The sequence below is a fragment of the Poecilia mexicana genome, unplaced genomic scaffold (genome assembly GCF_051168715.1).
Source record: "Poecilia mexicana isolate PSO_F unplaced genomic scaffold, ASM5116871v1 scaffold_1, whole genome shotgun sequence".
Taxonomy (NCBI): domain Eukaryota; kingdom Metazoa; phylum Chordata; class Actinopteri; order Cyprinodontiformes; family Poeciliidae; genus Poecilia; species Poecilia mexicana.
In genome coordinates this window covers 6,455,152-6,462,501 of record NW_028263370.1, presented here as the reverse complement: position 1 = coordinate 6,462,501, position 7,350 = coordinate 6,455,152, and the positions used below count along the sequence as shown (strand labels likewise).

The window sequence follows — 7,350 nt, the reverse complement described above, 5'->3', positions numbered from 1 at the left end:
GAGCAGTTTGAAGTCATGGTATTGGAGAGTTTTCTTCATAGGTCGTGCCAAAGCTTGGCTGTCTTCCTTATACTGTAACCAGGAGTTGGTGATAGCCAGATCGAAGAAGTGTAGGATTGTGCGTACAGTCCACTTCCTTGTGCGGTTAGCCATTCTATAAAAACTAAGCATTCTATCACACATATCAACCCCACCCATGTTGGTGTTGTACTCTGCCACCACTGCAGGTCTGGACACTTGAACATGCCTTTTGTCTTTCAGTGACCATCTGGTCCGGGTATCCTGGGGCTCTATTCCATGCACTGTTGATGCCATGAGTACAGGTTTATTGTCAACCCATTTTGTCACAGCCAGCTCAGGATGTTTCCTTGTCACCATTACAGAGGAGCCTCTTCCTTGTTTCAACAACTCTTTATCAGATGTAATGTTACAATCCTTTGGGAGTCTATTTTTCATCAATGTTCCACTTGCAGGCAGACCCATTTCTAGCAATTTATCCAGTAGTTTTATTGAGGTGAAATACCTAGACAGACAGACACAAACACAAAAAATAAAAAATAAGTGTCATTTGTTTACAGAGAATCATCATCAACAGCACCACAATTGACGTTTATACCTGTCAAAGTACAGGTGAGTTCCCCTGGGAATGGACTCAGTCAACCGAAGAACTGCATTTGCTCCTATTCCAAGTCCTGTGTCTCTGCCGACAAAGGTGTTTTTTCCTTGGTAGACTTCAAAATCCAATACAATTCCAGTTGGAGTAGCGAGAACAAACACCTTCAATCCGGTTGGATTTGGCTTGCCAGGAACGAATTGACGGACTGGACATCGACCAGTAAAGGGAATCATTTGTTCATCAATGGAAACATTTCCTGGCCTGGGTAGGTTTAGGCAACCTTGTTGCACCTTCTTCAAAAGTGGACTGACTCTCCAAAGCATATTGAGCTTCCTCTCTTCTTCAGTTACATCAAGATCATTAGTGATTTTCAAAGAACATCTGATCTTGAAAAAGCGATCCCTTGTCATCGACTCAGCAACTATTGGCACTCTTGTTTTTTTGGCCCAATACATTTTGATTTTTGGGTAACCAAGGCATGCCATGTACACTGAGACTCCAAACCAGGTCTTAATCTCCTCAGGTGTTGTATTCAGACTTGAGCCTGACACCTGAATCTGTCTCTGGTTTGTGCAAAAGGACATGTCCTCAAAAACTTTGTTGTCAATGTACTGCTCAAAGTATTTTGATGGTGGCCAGTCTACACGGTTTGGGGCAGTACAGACAACCTCTCCGGAGTCTTCCAGCACAGGCAGGAATCTTAAGAGACAGACAAATACATTAAATAATTATGTCCTCTAAAAGTGATAGTTCATCCAAAAAAATACTCTTATCTGTCTAAGCTTATCTACTCTTGTCTCAGAAGCCTACGTGTTAGTTTTGGTCCAAAGTGGGCGACGGGCCCGTGCATCCTCAACTTCACTCTCCTCTTCCTCACTTGATGCCTCATCCTCTGAACTCCCGACCTCAAAATCACCGTCAATCTGTCCCTCTTGGTCCTCCTCATCTGACAAATCTATGTCTGAGTCTCCATCAATAATCCTGTTTAGGATTTTCTCTGCCTCAGTCAGTGAGCTGATTTCTATTAAAACAGGTTAAAAAAATAAAAAGCAAATCCTGATGTCCTCTATGGAGGACACACATAAACAGGTTATGTTTTATCCCAACAAATAATTAAACTGCTCTGAAAATCCACCTAACTATTCCTTAGATGTTCATTTACTAGAAGCAATCTGAATATTAAACTCACAAAGCTCATAATTAGAAAATAATATACTTACCTTTCTTCTTTCGATAAAATGTGCTCACAGGGATGGCAGCCATTGTGAAGAATCAGAAAGAAAATTCCAGAAAAGCCCCACCCCCACACATGTCATATCATTGGAAAGCCCAGGATGTCCTCTCTAAGGACCAACAGGATTTAACACAGTGGCATGTATAGTTTCAGAGTTATGAACAAAAAACCTATGTACTCCACAGAGGACAAAAATGCATTGCTGGGTCTCAGGAGGATTGTATCAGTTGTATTTCAAAAGAGCAGAGGAAATCTTATGTTTTTTGAACAATAACAATATTTGTTGTTAATCTGTTGCTAAGAGATGAATGCGTTTTCTGGTAACCAAGTGCCACAAAGTAAACATCTGATTTTTACTTTTGCTAAATTTACCAACTGTAAATGTCTTGTGTCTGAGCAGATAAGCAGTATTTCAAAAGAGCTTATGTTTTATAAACAATAATGAGTTTGGTGTTAAGAGATGAATGTTTTTTTTTTGGTTACGAACTGCCACCAAGTAGATTTTTACTTTTGCATTAAATGTCTGTTTCATGATATATTTACCGCTAATGACCACAAAAGAAAAACATTTTCACCTTTCTTCCATGTTCACCAACTGCACAATTCTTCTTAAGTAGTAAGTAGTATTTCAAAAGAGCAGAAGAAATCTTATGTTTTTGAACAATAACAACATTTAATGCTAATCTGTTGCTAAGAGATAGGCACGTTTTCTGGGAACGAAGTGCCACGAAATAAACATTAGCACTAGTGGTGATTAGTGCACTGCCCATAGCAGTAGCCTTTTCCTCAAAATAAGCTTTAAAGCTATTTTTTAATTATTATTTATTAGCCATGGTTAGTACACTGAATGGAGGAAGTCAACATAAGACAACAATGCTAGTTATACCCCACATGTCACCTGCAGCATTTAGGCTAATGTTAGCATTTTGGCTAATTTTAGCTTAATACAATAATTTTAACATACTAAATGGAGTAAGTCCATGTTATTCAGCATGCTTTTGACTCTCCACATGCTATTAAGTTTATTGTAGCTTACTTTAGCATTGATGCTAATTTTTAGCATTAAAATGCTGGGTTCCAATGGACGGGCACACTTTGGCAGGCCATGTTTACATTTTTTCAGAAATTTTCTAGTTGCCTATTGTTCCTTATTTTGTATTCATTTTAGCACACAGATTCTTTTTAAAGGCTTTGATGTAGATATTTATAATATCCATCAAAGGATGTAAAGAGTACATGAGTACAAGAGAACATGAAGAAAACTGAGTTGAAAGAGCTAAGCAATCCTTTGTTTTTAACCAAAGCCCCGTTTTTGAATGAGAAAACGTTCCAAGCGAAAGGGTTTAGGCAGCCGCAGCACTATCAGGAATCAAACTGAACCTCAGGACCTCAGCTGTGCAAAAAGAAAATTCTGAAAGCACAATGAACTTTTTATTGCTTTCGACAGAGTTTTTCTCTTCCCTTCACACTGGAGGTGGAAGAACTGATTTACTATTGATATTCTCGGCAAGAAATGACCCAGGGTGCCCTGACTCGAGCATCAGTCAGAATAGTTAGATGCGTTACAAGTGATCTGAAATCAAAATGTTTCACTCCATCGCAGTCACTTTTTGTGATTTGTGACTTTGAAAAAGAATCGTGCAATTCCAAGAGCAGCAGTTAAAAGCAATTACACAAGCCTTGAAAGTGTTTGCTGCTCTGGTCAGGATCTGTTCAACCTCTCTCAGAGTGAAGGATGTCTACATGGGTTTTACATTTCTTTATTTGTATCTCATGCTTTCTATTTCCTGGCAATGGTCGTCAAGGTCGTTCTTCAGTCAGTTGGCAACATATAACTGAACATAGTACAAGTCCTTTATGGAGACAAATGGTATAGAGCTTTGGAGCTGACGTCACAGCGTATGACGTTTACGTCGTTCGGCGCCATCTTTGGTGTCCACAGACCAAAACAAACTAGTCAGAACACCGGCATTTTCAATATCAATATCACAATATCCTCTATTAAATTTTGAAGTCATATTTTTTAAATCATTTTAATAAATGTTTTCTTCAATAGCTTCCAGGTCATGTGACCTGTTGACTCAAAATCCGTGTGAAATTATTCTACTAAACTATATAGATGAGGCATATTTTTATTCCATTTTGACGCCTTTTTTATTTTTTAACCAAAATTATATTTAAAAAATATTTTTAAAAGATATTCATAAAATGTATTACCTCAGGCGATCATCACATTTGTTACCTGTGATGTTCAATTATATAAAATTGTAGGACAGGATCTATTTCATTACATGTTCACTTACCTGAAATATGTTAAATACAAAAAATATTTATTTAAAGTGTGATTTCATAAAATGTACTTGTCACCTTTATTGTTTAATTACACATTAAATGTTTAAAGATGGGCTCTTTCATCTGGTTTGTCATGATGTGGTGTGGCGGTGGACCCAAACGCAGCAGGCAGTAGACGTGCTTTATGTTGATGTTATTTTAATGAACAAAATAAAGCAAAACAAACCCAAAAACCCAGTGTCCTGACAGTTTGGTTGTTACATTACATGTAACAAGCAAATGTCTGATTATATAATTGTTTACTTTAATCACATAAAATATGTATTTAAAAATATAATCTTTCATTACGTGTATGTTTATTACCTGAAATATTTTAAATATCAAATTTTTACTTAAAATGTGATTCATTACTTCACCTGTTTACATGCAACTTCAAGTGCTCAAATCAAATGTTTCATGAATGTTTACCACATCAAATTATTAAATGTGAGAAAACAGCCATTTCCAACTGTACACATATTTCAACACAAATGGTTCCTGTTCCTCCTCAGAGTCTGCAGCCTTGCTGAGCTCCTCTCCTGGGGTTTCCGCCTCAGCCTCTCCAACTTGCTCCTCTTCTATTGCCTCCGCTACTGTGTTTTCATTATTTACCTCTTCTGGGGTAAATAATGAAAACAGTCTCAGTAACTTGTTGATCCACCACGGTCTTGCTGTATCGCCTCTTTAATTGACGCCCATGTCGGTCCGACATTGTGGCGTTTACCTTGCAGTGACCCATATTCAGCACTGGAACCCAATCAGGATTGAGCTAATCTATTTCATACGTCGGTTTGCCTTTAAAAGGACATATCAGAACACACATCAGTATCAATGCTGTAAATTTGATAACACTAGAAAACTTATATAGTTTACTTAACAATAATGGAATAACCTCAATGTCCACTGACAAAACTCGGGACTATAAGCCCGACCTAAACAAGGTTGACCAACTTAAATGAACTCAACATAAACTGAACATGAGTACACCCGGACAAAATCATAGCAAAAAAAATATGACACAACACTAACAAAGCGAATTTAGACACTCACCAGAATAGAAATTTCTGGAGCAAAGTTGTAAGTATCTGGGGATGTTGGAGAATGTTATATCAGGACGTCTCAAACGCTGATACCAGCACATTCGTTTTCTTTTCATTAGCTCCTATGGTTTAGCCTCCTCTCGTTATTTCCAAGCAGGAAAATAGTGAAACGAAAGTCCGTTTTCCATCTTTTTACCGTTTCAGTCGTGTGATTGGACATTACATTCAATAACACAGCAAGTTCGTACCATAGCTAAATCATTTTAAGTAACTTGGATTAAAAAAAGAATGTTGTTTTTGTCGGCTATGTTTATGGACACCAAAGATGGCGCTGCTATCCCTCCGTCTACAGCAGTGACGTCACGTTCCAAAGCTCTAGGCAACCAAACCTTGATACTCGCCTTGATTTAGCCTTAAGGCATATTTAGTGCATATTCAGGTCTTTGGGTATGTACAAAATGTGCATGAAGGATTCTTGCTTTTATATGAATTACCTTCAGGAGTCCACCACCCATCTGATTCCTATAGATGCTTATTCCATACTACGTTGTGAGGGATAGATAGGATTGTGGTGCCTATCTCCAGCAATCTTTGCCCAAGAGGTGGACTAGTAAGCAATCTCTTCACGATCAAAGTGAATAAAATGTCATGCCTAAAAACAACCATTGTGTCCTTGTTGCAGCCAATAAGGTCACAACATATTTACAGGTTAAGGGTTCAAACATCCTTTTCTATGGAAACAGCAATCTGGTTTTTCTTGGAATTTTATTTGTTTAAATACTTGTATTATAATTTTTTTTACAGGAAAACCTTGGATGGAGAAAGAAAGTGTCAGCATTTTCTCTCAAGGTGGTCACACAGAGAAACAGCTTAGCTTTGTGAGGCTCTAAATTGGTCATTTATCCCTTTGCTTGCTTCCGTTGCTTTAATTAATCTTGACTATGCCACCTTTAGAATGGCTTAATATGTAAGGATATTAACTGCTTACCAGCGTAACCTGGAAATCAGACTACCCTGAGGGACTTTTGCTGCCTGATATATTGATCTATTTTTTTTTTCTATGGACGGAAGATGGAGCAGAGACTCGCAGAAGCTTTCAAGCCTTGGTAGACTGTTTCCACTGGAAAGGAAAGTGGTGGTAGAGTCACGGTGAAGGGCTGCTTTCTTTAACTTTACTGGTGTGTCACTGAAACAGGACTGTTTTTTAAAGCAGTGATCTCCATCATTCCACAAAACTGGGTTCAGAGCAAGTAAATGTTAGGCTTTTGGAATAGATCCAACCTCCGCCATCTTGAACATCTGTGTAAAAAAGATCCCTGACAAAAAAAAAAAACAAAAAAAAAACTCAAATGAAACAAAAATATGTATATCTTCATGCTGTATCTATGTTTAATAAGTTATTTTTATTGGGCATGTGTAATGGCTGTAAGACATGCAGGTATTTGTGTACAAAAAGACTCACAAAAGGTCATCTGGCTTTATGGAGGGGGAGTGTTTGGATGGGTCCTCCATGCGCATACCTCATATGAATTCTCTTTCATGTGGACTATTAGCATCAGGTAACCCTGTAACCTCCTTCTTTGATGTTGGCATAGTTATCAAAGGATCAGGAAGAGAGGAAGGAGAACGACAGACGAGAAGTGTGCTTAACCACGGCTTATGACTGCATGTGAATGAGGAGACTTCAGAATGAGAAACACCTGGAAGTACCATTAACATCAACTTGCAATGAAAAAAAAAAAAGGAAGTCCAGTAAATATCAGACTTTATGGAGTACATATATACTTACTGTACTTATTCAAACAAAAACGGAATAACAAATTTCCCAGTACGAACGTCTCTATTTTCAGCTGTCAAGAGGAAGCTTAGTGAACATTTCACACATGCTGGGGAAGCTGGAAAAGCTAATCTGCCCATTATGCATTTTAGTGGTGTCTCATGACCCGGCACTTCAGACCCGTTTCTCACACTCTACTTTGTGCTATGACTTGTTTCTAAGTGGAGAGCTTCGATCCACTGCAGTCCAAGCAGCACAAGCGCTGCAGGGTACAGGAGATTTTGCTGAAATGCTTCCATCCCGCAATGGTAATCCTGTGGCTGCAAAGAGGGAGTGAATTACAGAGAGAAGG

At 38.3% G+C, this 7,350-nt stretch overlaps 1 long non-coding RNA gene across 1 annotated transcript; it reads left to right on the top strand.

Moving 5' to 3' along the window:
* The first annotated feature begins 521 nt into the window (after positions 1 to 521).
* Positions 522 to 1,981, top strand: LOC148161067 (uncharacterized). Its single transcript, XR_015766149.1, has 3 exons — positions 522 to 630; positions 731 to 881; positions 1,867 to 1,981. It is a non-coding gene; the product is annotated as an uncharacterized LOC148161067 (long non-coding RNA).
* The last annotated feature ends 5,369 nt before the right edge of the window (positions 1,982 to 7,350 follow it).